The following is a 15,933-nucleotide window of genomic DNA, read 5'->3' as shown; positions in this document are numbered from 1 at the left end:
CGCAAATAAAAGATCCCTTGCTGCCTGTCGTAAAAAGAGTAGCCTATGTGGCGACAGCGGGTTTCCTCTAAAAACAGTGTCAGAATGACCATATGTTTGACGTCCAATAGCCGATGATAAGATAAAAAATCAATGTGCTCTAGCGGCGTCGTTAAATAAAAACAAACTTTACTTTACTTTTACTAAATTATCTACATTTTTGACTTGACTCTAAATAAAAAGCACCTTCATTCCTTAAACCCAATCACTACTAAATTATCTAAGTTTGTGACTTTAATATAATTTGGATGGTTTGTTCATTTGTTTTGTTTAACAACACCACTAGAGCGCATTGATTTATTAATTGGATGTCAAACATTTGGTAATTTTGACAATTTCTTAGAGAGGAAACCTGCTAAATTTGTCTATTAGTAGTAAGGGATCTTTTATATGCATCATCCTAGATAGGATAGCACATACCACAGCCTTTGCAACTTGGATGGAGAATGTAATATAACTAAGACTCCTTTTCCTTTTATTAGATTTCCTTTAATGAAAGAAAGAAGAGTTTTTCCTCTTACAAGTGCAGGTATTGTCAGTATTTTCAGAGTTTTAGACTGAAATACCACAACATTGGAAGAGAAGTAAGTATATGTATCTTGGTCTATAATAAGTACACTGGTGAACGTCGACTTGGGTAACCATTATGTCTAATTTTAGTGGAACTGTTATTATATGGTTAACTACCCGTCTATAATGGGCATTTTTGTTCACAACCAGCTGTATATAAATAGCACACAATCTGTTAACCACATCTATAATACGCACCTTAGATAATACCCTCCTATCTCTAACAGACTGGTTAACTGTAACCTTCCTATAAAGGACACATTGGGTGGTCTTTATAGAGTTGACATTAAATAGACTTTTGATGGTTGATGTACAAAACCACAGTATGGAATATTAAGACAAGTATTAAGAGTATGACAAGTTTATTACTGGAAATATTTACAAAACAGTGCCAAAGATTTGTTGCAAGCATGACCGCTATTTATGAACATTGGCAAACAGCAAACTCTACACACTTAGTGTCAATTAATTATCTATGTCCAAGATGTAGCTCATGTCCAACTGAACACAAAATAACTGATTATCGAACTGGCTGCCATGGCAACAGTAGGTCTTTGTACTTCTTTGGTTCTGAAAAGAAAAAAAATATTGCAAGGAGGGTATTTTGTAAGGATTTTGGAGGGGAGGTGGAATTAGGTATCAAAGTAGTTACTGAATTAACCAATGACTACAGTCTTTTTATACAGACTGGCCAGTAGGGAACGCTTTATTCCTGTTCAGTAATTGGTATATAGCTTTATTTCCTTTTGCATCTTTTAGAAAAATTCTTATACTGAAAGGGAAAATTGGATTTTTCATGAGTACAAATATTTGGTTATCGGTTTTTATGTTGTAAATAAATGTTCTGATTGCTCTTACTAAAGTGGCATATTCTAAAAAAAAAAAAATTATATTGTACCTTGCTTTACAAACTTCATAATCCATAAACTGTCCTTGCTCATTCAATAAATCATGTATAAAAAGGATGCCTTTTTCAATATAGTTTTTGTACAATATGGGTTTATTATATTTAATGATATGACTGTAACACCAAATATATATACTCATTATTTCATCACTGTTTTCCCAAGTCTGTTTTTGTTGTATTTTTATCCAACTCTGTAATACATTTTTAATTACTTTTTGAATAGCGATGTTGAATCATTTTAAATTAATATGATGGAAATTAAATTATCATTCTTGAAGTTAACAAGTCTTCACTTTTTTTCAATTAGGACAACTGGGATGAAACATACTTAAAATGTTCATTCTCTCGGCGGATTAATCACCGAGGTCAGTCCCTATTTTGGGAGGTTACAATTTTTATGATCCCGGCAAGAAATTTGCAGGTTCTGTGCAGGATCTGAACAGAACCTATCGCCGATGCAAAAAAAAAAAACACAACACAACTAGAGCACATTGATTTATTAATCATCGGCTATTGGATGTCAAACATTTTGTAATTTTGACATTTTTAGTCTTAGAGAGGAAACCTGCTTCTTTTTCCCATTAGTAGCAAGGGATCTTTTATATGCATCATCCCACAGACAGGATAGCATATACCATGACCTTTGATATACCAGTCATACTGCATTGGGTTGAGTGAAAAATAGCCCAATGGGCCCACTGATTGGGATCAATCCTAGATTGACCTTGCATAAAACGAGCTCTTAATCACTGGGCTACATCACAAGGGTCCTTCAGGACGTGGAGTTTCTGATGCCGCTGACGAAGAACCCACTTGTCGAGCAACCCACCACACAAATATGCACCAGCTATCAGTATGGCATGCATGTAAATTCCTGGAAAAAACCACACAAAAGCATCTGTAGTAATGAACAGTTTTTTATAGAATGTTTATCTGTTTAATGATGCCTCGCTTAGAACCTTGTTCCATCCATAGGCATACAGGCTCCCACTTTTGTATGGGGGTTGGGGGGGGGGGGGGGGGGGAGAATTTTGCCCAAATTAAATAAAAATGCTTAAATCTGGAGAACATAATTTATTCATATTAGCATTACTGCCAAACAGGGTTGCAAATGAATCACTAATTTTTTTTTTTTTAATATTATTAAATAGTCCGATCCTCTTCTTTCTCTTATTTATTTTTGGACTGTCCTTCTAAAATGCTCCAAAATATTCGACCAAAATTCCTTTGCTATTTGGTAGAGGACATGTCACCGAGCCCAAATCCATTACTTAATAAAAAATATTTTGCGGGAAAGGCTACTTAAGAAAGACTCTAATTAGTACCTAATTAGGGATTTAATTGTTGTGAAAGTTCCATCCCTGGAACCAAATGTAAAATGTAGAGTATTCTCACCCGATTCAGAATTACCAATTTAAGAAAAAAATATTGCAGGAAAATGCACTTAAGAAGAGGTCAAATGCTAATCAGTCAAATGTTTACTACGCACTTCGAACAATTCACCCGATTCAGAATTACCAATTTAAGAAACAAATATTGCAGGAAAGATAAGAAAATGAGGTAATTTCATCATTTCGTAACTACATTATGAAGCATGTCGTATGGTATGCTGATGCCAACATAATACGCATTAGTTAAAAACATGCAATTGCATATAGGTCATTAGCCATTTTTTGCACTAGGCCTTTGACCGATCAACCTGATCTTTTTAATGATGGATTAATCTTATCTAGAGAGCTTATCGAAGATGGCCACTATTGCCAGCCATATTGACTATGGTTTCCTGTGGATTACTCAAGAATGCTGACCCATCAGCCTTAATCTTTTGTGGTTGATTGCTTTCAACTAGACGGATAACGATTTCGATAGTGCCACCACTCACAAAAGATGGCCACCACATGTCAGCCATACTGAATTTGGTTTCCACTGGATAACTCAAGACTGCTATAAATCTTTCAAGGCACTAAGTAAAACAAGGTGTCACTATATATTGTCTTTAAAATATTGGCATGTAGCATGTTAAAAGAAAGGAAACCATGTAAACTACACTAAAATATGCATACATATTTGTTTTGTTGTTGTTTATATAGTAATTTGAAGGTGTGTGTGTGTGTGTGTGTGTGTGTGTGTGTGTGAAATATTCTAACTACCGGTACTAGATGTCATATTTGATCAAATTCACCACAAAGTTTGGACAGTTTCTGTTAAAAAAGGGATATTTAGTGCCTGTCAAAAAGGCTCTGTTCAGTGTAACTCAAATGTAGGGGGTGCACACCTTTCAGCTAGTGTGTACAATGTGGGTATTGACAAAAGCGCAAGTAAGTTTGCTGAGAGATGTGCGCTATCTTGTCACTGTAAAATGGGTTTTTCAGACGACTAATTGGAGACCATCCATAAAGTAATTTTTTTCAAAATCGGGGATTGTTTTATCACCCCTCTCCATGTACACCTTTTGTATATTTGATCATTACTTCCCCCCCCCCCCCCCCCCCCCCCCCCCCCCCCCCCCGCGTGTTCAGGTGTAAATTGATCTTCGACGCTGAAAAGTACATCGGACACAATTAGGAGCATGGACTACATCCATCTGATACCAATAAAATAAGACATTTTGGCGTATGTAGTCCCTCCCCATATAATGCCCGCCCCCTCCCCCCCCCCCCCCCCCCACGTCTGGGTAAATTTACTTCATAGATGGACCCTCGTTGCAAGGCAAAATATATTAAAGATTTTTTAAAGAGTTAATAACAAATAGTTTTCGACCATACAGCCTGTCACACCCCTTGTACCACCAGGATATGTTTGTGTAACATACTGACATGTTTCTGCATAATAGAAAAGCCTTGAAACATTTCAACACCATTTCTTGCAGCGACATAAATGTAATTTTTGACATGCATTACCTACAATAGAATTGTCCACACTGACATCTATCTCTCCATGGGGTGGGGTGGGGTGGGGGGGGGGGCAGGCAGGATCTAACTCAGTCAGTAGAGCGTTCACCTGAGATGCTTGAGTTGAAGGATTGAATCCCTTAGGTGAACCCAAACTCTGATTGTTTTTTTCTGTCTCAATCAGTGCCCAATGCCTGGTACATCAAAGGAAAAGTATAGCGGTTTCCTCTCAGATTATATGACCAAATGTTTGACATCCACTAGCCAGTCATTGAACAAAACAAACGTTAACTTTCTAGCGCTATGTTACTCCAACGAAGAACCAAGAAAACTGTTCATCGTGTGTATTTGGATTTTAGAATGTCCTTCACTGACAGCATCACCTACTTAAAGCAAAATGTGTCTGTACTTGACAAGAAATGTAATAAAGCCTGGAACAGTCTTCCTTCAAGACAGATGCTGTTGTTCTTTGGATTTATTATAAACTAGAAGTAATTTGAAGAAAAGATTATTCATCTTTAAACGATCTGAGAAACAAACCATTCCTTCATAAATATATCATACTTGTCATTGCCCATCTTAATAAGTCTGTTCATCATATCAATGAAAGCTTGGACTTCAATGCCTCATCTGTTTGCTGCTTTCTTTAAATATATTTTCCATATGTCCCAATCTGATATTTCTCAGAAATGTCTTCTGAGTGTATTTGGTCTGTTCGTGGTGTCTGGGACATTTAAACTTTTGACAGATCTTCTACTACCACCTTTCATAGAAGCATTATTCTGCTCATGTTCCTGGTCAATAGCAACAGCAGAGAATGAACAATCTGTCTTGGTTATCAGCATATACATCAACATTTTATTCATGAAGTGTCGCCAAATCTTGCAAATGCACTGAAAGTCACCTAGTTTGTGTTGTTTCAAGAAACCAATAATGATAAAAATAAAGTTTGCTTTTCAAATGCTCAAAGAAAGAGCATTATTTTTATTTCCCACTGCAGAACTGGAAAACAAAATTAGAACAGGGTTCATGATTCAGCTCTGTGATTGCAGCAGTCTTTGACTGATGAAGTATAAATCATACATGTCTTCTACTGTAGGAGGGTGGGGAAGCGTCACATTAGTGGTTTTTGGGAAAGGAGTCTGTCGATCCTGAAGAGGCAACTCCAGCCTATATATACTAGGACATCCACTAATTCACTACCATCAAGAACATAGATCTGCTACCACTTTGAGTGCTGCCATCTTCACGTGAAGGCATCCGAGAAACACAATTAAGTGATATTCACTATGACTTAATAGACATATACATTCAATATGTTTGTCATTGGCATACAAAGGGTGGTCCAGGATAATTATGAATATTTGTTTGGGATTCAGAATACAAACTTTCGTTTTCAATACACACACTGAGTGATGAATAGGCAGCGTTACAAAAACAGGAATACAAGAGAAATGATAGTCACATTCCTTTCAGGGTGGTACTCCCTGGCTGATGGTTATCGTGGAATATAGCCACGAAATAATCTCATCTTCATCAAAACCATACCATTCAAAAAGTATTCCTGGTACATTGACTCACATGACCTACGAGGTTCATGCCTGCAATATGTGCATTGGGCATATGTACAAACCAGTGTAATATGAATCCTGCGAATTTTTTAGTGCTGCAACGATAAACCGGTATACCGGTATACCGTGATAATTTATCAGCTCGATACGAACCGCGGTACAGTTTTGCGTATCGCGATTTTTACACGCTATCTTTTTCCGTGTATTTTATTTGACTTGAAATAAGCAAACAAACAAACAAACGAAAACACCCATCATTTTATTAATTGGTGATGACAGAAAATGTAACAACCACGTCAAGCGTCGTCGGCTTTCTTGTTGGCATACGAAGTTATAGGTCGATTATACTTGGTTCTAACTTCTAAACAAAACGTGTTAAAGGTCCAATAAAAATAACCAGTTAACGATAATTACAAATAAATGTTTTGTTACTTACACATTATTATTCATTGTTCATTCACAATGGAATACGGCTACAGCTATCATATTCAAAGAAATAAACCAATAAGTGAGAATCGCACTTAGCTGTTTTTCCCTGAACTCGGAATACTTCGGCCGATCATTCAAAACACCTCGGCCAATATTACCTCTGGTTCGGTCGATCTGCCGAAATATTGCGATTCAATATGTACATTTCTGTGTCAAGCGAGCAGCAACGGAAAAGCCCGATAGCAAGGATTTCAAAATGTGACAATTTAAAAACAGTTTGACATCGTCACACCGGTGTTCTAGTAGACTAGTATTTTGTTAAAAATAAAAATGACCACGAAGAACATTATGCTACTAATAATTATATGTCGTGGTTTATATAATCATTTACGTTCTATGATGGAATCAATATTACAAATATTTCGATTTATATACTTAGTATTACTTATTTAACTCAAACTAGGTATGTTAAGTTTTATTCACGAAAAACGCGTGCAACAATTATTTAGCAACTGACCATCAAAGAAACGCCGACGTGTTTGATGTTTGTGATGATGGGTTTAGCCTGACAGCTGAAACTAATAAAGATCATTAATAAGTTTATGCATTCTGCTTTCATTAAAAAAAACACCCATAAATATTAAATTTAAATAATATCAACTATATTGCAATACATATTGCAATACGGTTTCTTATATCGCAATATATCGCAATACGGTTTTGACCGTATCGTTGCACCCCTAGAATTTTTGCAACATAATTAAATATGTAAGTCACTTTCCCCAAAGAGATCAGGTGGACATAATCCTTCTCTTCTTCTTCTGCGTTCAAACACTGTTGGTTATGGCTCTTAATTTAGATCAGGATTTGTATGTTCCTGATGAACTGTGTGGTGTTGATCAGTTCAGCTTTGGTTCCCCATAGCTTGTCTCTGAAGTGCATCGGTATTGGCCAAGAGGTGTTCTCCAATAAATAGTGTTTGGCGCCATTAATACTGATGCTGCCCTTGAAATACTAGTCTAGTATAAACTATGTAAATATTTAATGTTAGCTATTTTAAAAAACAAAAAACCCCGTGAAATTGTCATTAACCAACTACAAGATGTGTAACGGACTTATATATGTAAATCTGTGTTATTAAGTGTGTAAATAGCAATAAATACTCATATGTTCAATTCTGACACCTACACTGGCTTTCATGGCAGCCAAAGTGGCCATTTTGAAAAATGGCTGCCACAACAATCACCGAATAAATCTCCAATGTTCCTATTTCAAAAATATTTCCTAAGATATGTCCTAAAATGCAAAATGGCATGTTTCTATCGTCAAAGACACACATTTGACCTTGATGGTGATGAATCGGATGATGATGTTAATACTGAGGAAAACCTTTTAGTTGAAATGCACACATAATATTTAAGGGCAGGTAATATAGTATGCTTATTATAATACAAAATGTTGTATATTCCCTTAATTTACCCAAGAAACAGAAATAATTTAGGCATATATAAATTGTATACCGGATAATATAAACTAAATCCGCATAGGTTTTTAGAAGGGAATTTTTTTTAGATTTTTTAAAACTATATATAATTAAAAATGGCTATTAACATGTTTTATGACTCTGTATACCATATTCATACATAATATTGACTTATCTGTACAATACTCACCAAAAGCTATCCATTAATATACATGTCCATGTTCTAAAGAAAAAAACCATCTGTACAATACTCACCAAAAGCTATCCATTGATATACTACATGTCCATGTTCTAAAGAAAAAAAAACATCTTTCACATTGATGCTGTAAGTTATTATCTTATCTTTTCTGCAATATGTTTTTCTTAAAGCGGCAGTCCCTGGAATATTTTTATTATTTAAAGCCGCACACCCTAGTTCCATCCAGCGAAAATAAATTATAATTTGGTTAATCTACAAACCTGTAACACACTTAGATCACGTTTTTATCAAATGGAGTGAAAAAGCAGATTTTATATCGATAAATACCATGGGAATCCCCATGTCCCAATTGCTTGAAATAATTTTGAAAGTTAGTATTCTGATGTCACCGGCAGATGTCGCTCGAAGCACAACAATGCCTACGTCACGACAAATTTCACAGACTTGGGGTGCGTTCGTTTCACCTCTCCTGGATATGTTCCAACTGTTCTGTCCTGGTTGTATCCCCTCTCCAGATATCGTAAGACTTAGCAAAATTATTGGTTTTAAGGGTTTGTAACGTTTTGTATTGAGACACTTACTTGTCTGAACTTTATTGTTACTGAAAATGTTCACGAACTGTGAAAAAAATCTCACAAATGAACAACAACAAATCGGATGTTTATTGCGCGAACCGTGCACGAGAAAACAAAACGAACCAAAATGATAACGGTCACGTGATATATCAACGTCTGTGACATTAAAAATAGATTGGACCTCGCTTGCTTAACGGTTTTTTCTCGACAGAACGTCTTGTGAAAAAAATGCAAAAAATGCATTTCGTGGTTTTACAAACATCAGGATTACCAAAAAGCACTTCAGGTGAATGGAAATGTGTATTCTAAATAATAAAATGTAAGTAAAGTGCAATTTTATTTGTGAAAAATGGGGTTTAATAGCGAAAAACAACGCCGTAATGGTTAACAAATAGCCGTAACTAGGGTGTGTCCCTTTAAGCATTTAGAACAGTTAATCCAATCACATTTGGTGCATATAAGACACCGCACTCCGCATTGGATTCGCTACGCTGGCTTTTTCAAGTTAAAAATAAACCCAGTATTTTGAAAGTGGGACACTTTTGACGGGCTCCTACCGACGTCAAATACGGCTAAAAATAGCACAGTTAACTACTGTTGCATTACAAAATGGCGAAAATTGTTCGAAGTGCGTAGTAAGCATTTGACGATATGCGTTAATGGCGACAACTCGCGAGTGAATTAAAAGTGCAGTTATGCTTGTATTTGAACTTAGAACTTGATTTTATAAGACTGAAACCAGAGATGGCAGCTATTCTGAATCGGGTGAGCATTCTCTACATTTAACATTTGGTCCCAAGGATGGAACTTTCACAACCATCAAATCGCTAATTAGCACTAATTAGAGTCTTTCTTAAGTAGCCTTTCCCACTAAATATTTTTTCTTAAGTAGTGGATTTGGGCTCAATGAGATGTCCTCTACCAAATAGATATTTATTTTGAAAACACAAAACATAAGATATTTAATTTAAAAATCATTACTCCTCAAACTTAATCATGTTCATGGGTGCAATTCCTCTCGGTCTCTTGCCTCCAATTCTGATTATTTTGAGGGGTGCGATTTTTCCCTCCTCTGCATTTTGAGGAGTGTCATTTCTACTCCCCTCGTAAGCATTTTGAGGAGTGCGATTTTTAGCACTCCTGGGTTTTTTAAAAACGAAGGTCTGCTCTTCTTAAGTGCACTTTCCCGCAATATTTTGTTCTTAAATTGGTAATTCTGAATCGGGTGAGCATACTCTATATATATTCTTTATTCCTCTTAAAGAGAGTTGTAATAACAAAAACAACAGATATACAGATATACATACAAAGAAATAATTACAGCACAGAGACAAACAAGTATACATATTAGTGATAACTACAGAGAAGAAAGAAAAGAAAACGAGTTTCAAAATAAACATATAATATTAAATGTGTTTTACAATTGTACATGCACACAAGGTGTACCGTTTTGCTGTGTACTGTATCTCATTTATTAATTAACGTGTTAAAATATGTTTTACTTGAATAAATATATGAATTCTACGACAATCTCAACATGGTTTCGTGGTATCTTTATCAAGGTCTAAGGGCGGATTAGACCAATATCTAAGATTGAACACCAAAAGTCATCTCTGGTTTTAGATAAATACTGACAGCTAATTATAACATGTATAAGAAGATCTGAGTAATGTAACAAAGGGAACAAAAACCTTGAGATAACCGTGGCCTCCATGTAGCGCATATACTTATAACATGATGGAGAACCAAGCCCCCTCATTGAACCCCCTCTTCTTCTTTTTGTTACCGTCCCAAACAGTGCCTGGTTTATTAAAGGTCACGATATATGCTGTCCTATATTACGGCAATTGGTTTGTGCATTTATTCGGATATATTTCTGTTTAAAATGATGCCTTAAATATAAAATGGTCTGGCACATGTGTGTATATATATATGCGGATATGACGAATAAAATTCAAAAAATATTTATTACATAAAATGTTACAAACAGTAGCAAAATAAATCCAAATTGCCCGGATAAAGTTTCACCGAGCATATTTATTTCAAAATTTTCTTGAGAAGCATGCCTCCGAATCCCTTAAAAATCCTACTGTCTTCGGGAGATGAAATGGCTAATAAGGGTACGATTTTTGTAAGGGGGAGAAGTAGGGGGAAGGCTGATTTTGCCCGAATTAAACGAAAATTCCCGAATCTTGATAACATTTATTATATACATAGCAATGAAATATCTACAGAAACCACAAAAGTGATATTTGGTGAAAAGTCATATTTTGACTGTAGTTTAGTTGTGAACAAATTCATGATTCAATTATCTCCCTTGTAGATTGTTACGTTTTAATTACTGCGGCCAGTGCATATGATCGTATTTGAAAAATTAAAACAAAATATGTAATTTAAACAATTATGTCTTTAAAAAATAGAAAGAAAAAAAGGATCGTCTTCCTCCGTGTGCACACTGCCAGTGAACACCGACTGTGATTTGTAAATTCTGGCATTGAAGATCAGTTTCATTTTACACTTGTTGTTTGCCCACGATTCAGTGAATTTTGTGTTAAATAAAATAAAAATATTACCATTGTAAACCACCAGTTTTCAAACTAATTCAGTTATTATGTAACCCAAGTATGAATGTCATTACTAACATTTGTAAATATCTATGTTGCTATATAGCAAACCGTCAATCGTTAGAATAGATGAAAATAATTTATATTTATTATTTAATGTTGTATTGCAAATTGGTTTTATACTTTGTATATAATTCATGATTTTATTTAACGTTTTATTGTATATTGTTTTATTCTGTTTTTTTATCAATATATTTTCTGGGCGAGCATTCCATAAGGAAATAAAGTAAATTAAATTGAAATGGAGTGTACGCCACATTTTAGTGGAGTAATCACCTGGAATCGACCGGGCAAGATATATTTAGTAAAAGAAATGCGGAGGAAATGTTTAAATTACACCCATAATTATTATTAAAATTTTAAAATAATTTTAATTTCTATAGGGGCCTACCAAGATTTAAAATATATACTTACATGTAGTAGGCTATTTTAATTTTGTAAAAATGTTCTCTCTATCTCTCTCTCTCTATATATCTCTCTATCTCTCTCTCTCTCTCTCTCTCTATATATATATATATATATATATATATATATATATGTCTCTCTATGTCTCTCTCTCTATCTATCTCTCTTTTTCTGCGCCCCTCTTTATTTTCCAGCACCTAGCTCCGTTATTTCCAAATGCACTTTTTTTCCCACACATAAAAAAAATCCACAACGATCAGTCTGCACACTGGACATCAAAGGAAACAAGCCGCGTTGTGTACGAAAAAGTAACTGACGAAACATTTACTACAGTTACCGTAACGTAATTTAATAGTATTTTTAACAGCCTCTATTTTGTCCCATACCTGTATCCATTTGTATGTTTAATACACACAATAAAAGTTATATTTTATTTGAGCAATGAAAACATTTTTATTTTTTATGGATTCAGCAATCTCCGACTGAAAACCCACACTTATTTGGCGCCAAATTTGTCACGTGATCAGAACGGTCACACAACCTTTTGTTTCCACTAACTGTCGTCTGATATTTTGTCCTCAGTTACAGATATAATTGATTATAACTGACGATTTTTACTTTCTGTCATTCTGTTTATTCAGCAGTTCTTATAACATATTGTAAACTTTTCATTTTGGGGGGATATGACCGCTTATAAAATCAACGGAAGTGGTATGTTTAGCATTAAAATCATTCATCTTGGGTGCCAAATAATATACACCGCCACTACAAAAACGAAACTATTTTTTTATCAGCTGGCGATAATATTTTATCACAACGATCGATTCATTCGATGAAGGTGGAAATTTAAAAAATGTTTTCGACATTAGGGGATCACGCAAACGTCTTTTTTTGTTTTTCGTATATCTTGAAATCTGTATTAAAATAATAATATTAAAACTTTGATCGGTTCAGCAAAACCGGAACTGCCGTGAATATCAGACCGATAACATCTTCGGTTCAATTAAAATACGAGTTTGCTTGTATTTCGTATACACTTTTTGTAATCAAAATAAGGAGTATGTCTTTCCACAAAGTCTATCAACACACAACAACATGGTAACCACCAAGCTCTTCCCCCAACCATTGGATTTTGTTTTCGTTTTTTTTTTTTTTTTTTGAAGGGTGTGGTGCTGCGCGGCCGCCCTCCTTTAATTTTCACCCAGCGAGAACACTGATATATATATATATATATATATATAGAGAGAGAGAGAGAGAGAGAGAGAGAGAGAGATATATATATATATATATATATATATATATACACGGGATCTCCTTGGTCATTTTGAGGAATCTAACCGCACATGCGTGACAATGAGAGCAGACTAAAACTTTATTATTAAGCTCCCTGGAAACACTTGTCTAATGTCTGTATTTATTATTATTTAAACATATTTATTTTGCTTCTGTACATAAGGAACAATCTTCACGAACTAACAGCTAATGAGTGATGCTGACTTCGGCTTACACCGTTTAACCATCGATACCCCGTTTGAAACTTAAGTTCAGCCAGCCGTTTGTCACTAACGTTCGCTATACTGGTTTTTACGCTACACAATAAACACAATTACCAATTCAGGAACCAGTTGAAATAGTTTACAAACGTTTAGCGACTAACGGATTTTCTGAACGTTGAAAACCCGTAGTATTCCGAATCTTACATTCGGGAGTATTTCGTCCGATTACGGATATTCCGGTATCACGTGAGGTGTTTCAATTTGCTGTAATATTTATTTTTGTTCCAAATGGAAATACCCTTAGAAATTTACCAGGCGTGGCATGGTGAAAAGGGAGACGTTTTCTTTCCACATAATTATTTTGTATATTTGTTTTAATATTGTTTTATATAATTTTTTAAATATATTTTTGTTAAACAGATATTATTTGAACGTTTATTTTAATTTCTTACTTTTGTTAACATTAGTCACGAGACAATCGTCACAATGTTCACGGAAACTGAAAGTAGAAATTCCAAGAACGCAAGTTATTATTTAAGATAAGAAATATAGCTGGGAAGTCCAGTCTTACTTAAATTTGCTATTAAAATGTGATCGTATTGTAATAATTTGTGGGTTTTTTCATCAAATTATTACTCGTCTTTGATCATCAACATGGCGAGTGCAGCTGACAGTGACAGGAGAAAAGTTGTGGTGAAGGTAGGAATTTGGGACATTTTGTGTTTAGCATTGCGAAACATTGTTGGATGAAATAATGGAATGTTACCACAGCACAGTTGAAGTTGTGGCAATTAAAGAGACCTAACTGAATTTACTGCCGTGTAAAACGTTTCTGACTAACACTAATGTTAGGCACAGACTACCAACTGCCATGACAGAGTTGGCCAACTTTTGACTCTCACGACTTCAATGACTGTCCAATTGTTAACTAGTCTGAGGGCTCTTACAACTCATTTTTTAACCTGTATGATTTCTATGATCAATTAGACTGTTAATCTGAGCGCACCCGTTGTAAGTCGAGAGTTGGGGGAAATTACAACACAATCATCAAGTTGGCCAACTTCGTTGTGACAGTTGACAGTGTCAGAGTAGCATAACAGGTCCTTTATAACAGCTACCGGTAAAAGAAATTTGTTCACAACATCAGTGTCTGTATTTCCAATGTGTTTCTCGTTGTCCTATTGTTTTTAGTAGCTAAAACTTCATTTTACTTCCAAATACATTGGGGCTCACGCTGTAGGTAGCCAAATTAGCCATTGTCTAATTTTTTTTTAAAAATGGCTAAAAAATTTGCAAGTCGCTGAAATTTTGGCTAGCTTTGTAAAGTCTTTGAACCAAAGTAATAAAAACAGACCGACAATGCATGTCAATTTGAATACACATGCCAGTTCAGGGCCAAAAGACATGTAGGCTTTCCCAAGGGCTGACTTCAGCCAGACTGAGCGAAAACAAAACGTTCGCTAGACTGGTTTGTGCGCTTCACGTTAAACCAAATGGTCACGACAGACACCAATCAAATAGTTTGCGAACGTTGGGAAGAACGCTCATTGGCTGAACTGAGGACAGCTCTCGGTGCAAATATATGTCACGCTTCAGAGTCAGCTGACACCCACGTGTCAAAGAGACATCGTTGCGGACATTAAACAATACGATTACACAGAAGTAAATCTTGATGTAAATTTGTAGAAAAACAATAGTTGTTCGCATCAATAAATACCTAACTGCAGTTTCATTTATTTCCTTTGTCTTTGTTCTTTTCATATCCATGGTCGAGAGCACGCATGCAGATTGTGATCGCGGGAAATGAACATGCAGTATTTATACAAAGTGCAGTTAAATGTACACTGAATAAAATTAGTTTACAATAATCATATTTGCTAGATAATGTTAGATATAAATTTATAAGACTGAGGTGATATTTAATAAGTTACCGGGATTTTAAAAAGACCGTAATTTTAATTATATTAAAAAAAAATATTCAAAGTAATATATTAATTGCCCCTACCCCCATTGCTGTCTTTGATTTTGATCAGGTAATACGGTTTTGTTATTCAGATTTATTCCAGTTTGTACACAATTAGCTGAAAAAGATGCATTTTCTTATTCATATATAAATACTCTATATAGTACTGTGTAAAACAATTTTGGCTAAAGCATTTTCAATATGGCTAATAAAAATTCCATTTGGCTAATATTTTGGCTACAGGTATTTTTGATCCAGGGTGAGCCCTGATACATGTATATATATTTTTTCCTGTCTACAAAACTATTGTGAGATGAAACCTAGTCTTGAATTCTCAAAAACATTCATGCTATTGGAAAAAATTTAAGATCATATTAAGTGCATAACAACCTTCTTGGAATGGGAGTGGGGGAGCACACAGATCAGTAATACTGTATGAACGATATCTGGAGTGGTGGGGCACAACTTCTAGTGGTGAGATCAAAGTAAATCTAGTAGGGGAGGGGGCACACGCCACATTTTTATTTTTTGTTAGATAAAGTAGGATACATTTTTCATCTTCGGTGAGGGGCACAATAAAATACATTTCATATATAATTTCAGTCATTAAAAATGCTCTGTCAGAAATGTGTTACAATAACACAGTGGCGTATCTATGGAAAATAGTGCCTATGGCAAGTACTGAAATTGCGCCCATGACCAAACATTTGACACCCATCATTTAGATAACGTCTGACTTTAATAGAAACTGCTCAGTGGTGCCCCCCCCCCCCCTCAAGTG

General features: G+C 35.1%; 1 long non-coding RNA gene across 2 annotated transcripts; it reads right to left on the bottom strand.

Moving 5' to 3' along the window:
* Positions 1-954: 954 nt before the first annotated feature.
* Positions 955-12,872, bottom strand: LOC121375928. 2 transcript variants are annotated; one of them, XR_005958373.1, is made up of 3 exons: positions 12,783-12,872; positions 2,241-2,390; positions 955-1,179 (listed from the first exon to the last, which is right to left on the bottom strand). It is a non-coding gene; the product is annotated as an uncharacterized LOC121375928 (long non-coding RNA). The 2 variants fall into 2 exon arrangements; XR_005958372.1 differs by lacking the exon at positions 12,783-12,872 and adding an exon at positions 6,415-7,020.
* Between the last annotated feature and the right edge of the window lie 3,061 nt (positions 12,873-15,933).

This window comes from Gigantopelta aegis, chromosome 6 (genome assembly GCF_016097555.1).
Source record: "Gigantopelta aegis isolate Gae_Host chromosome 6, Gae_host_genome, whole genome shotgun sequence".
NCBI lineage: Eukaryota > Metazoa > Mollusca > Gastropoda > Neomphalida > Peltospiridae > Gigantopelta > Gigantopelta aegis.
The sequence above is the reverse complement of the archived record's forward strand: the minus strand, read 5'-3'. Positions and strand labels throughout refer to the sequence as shown.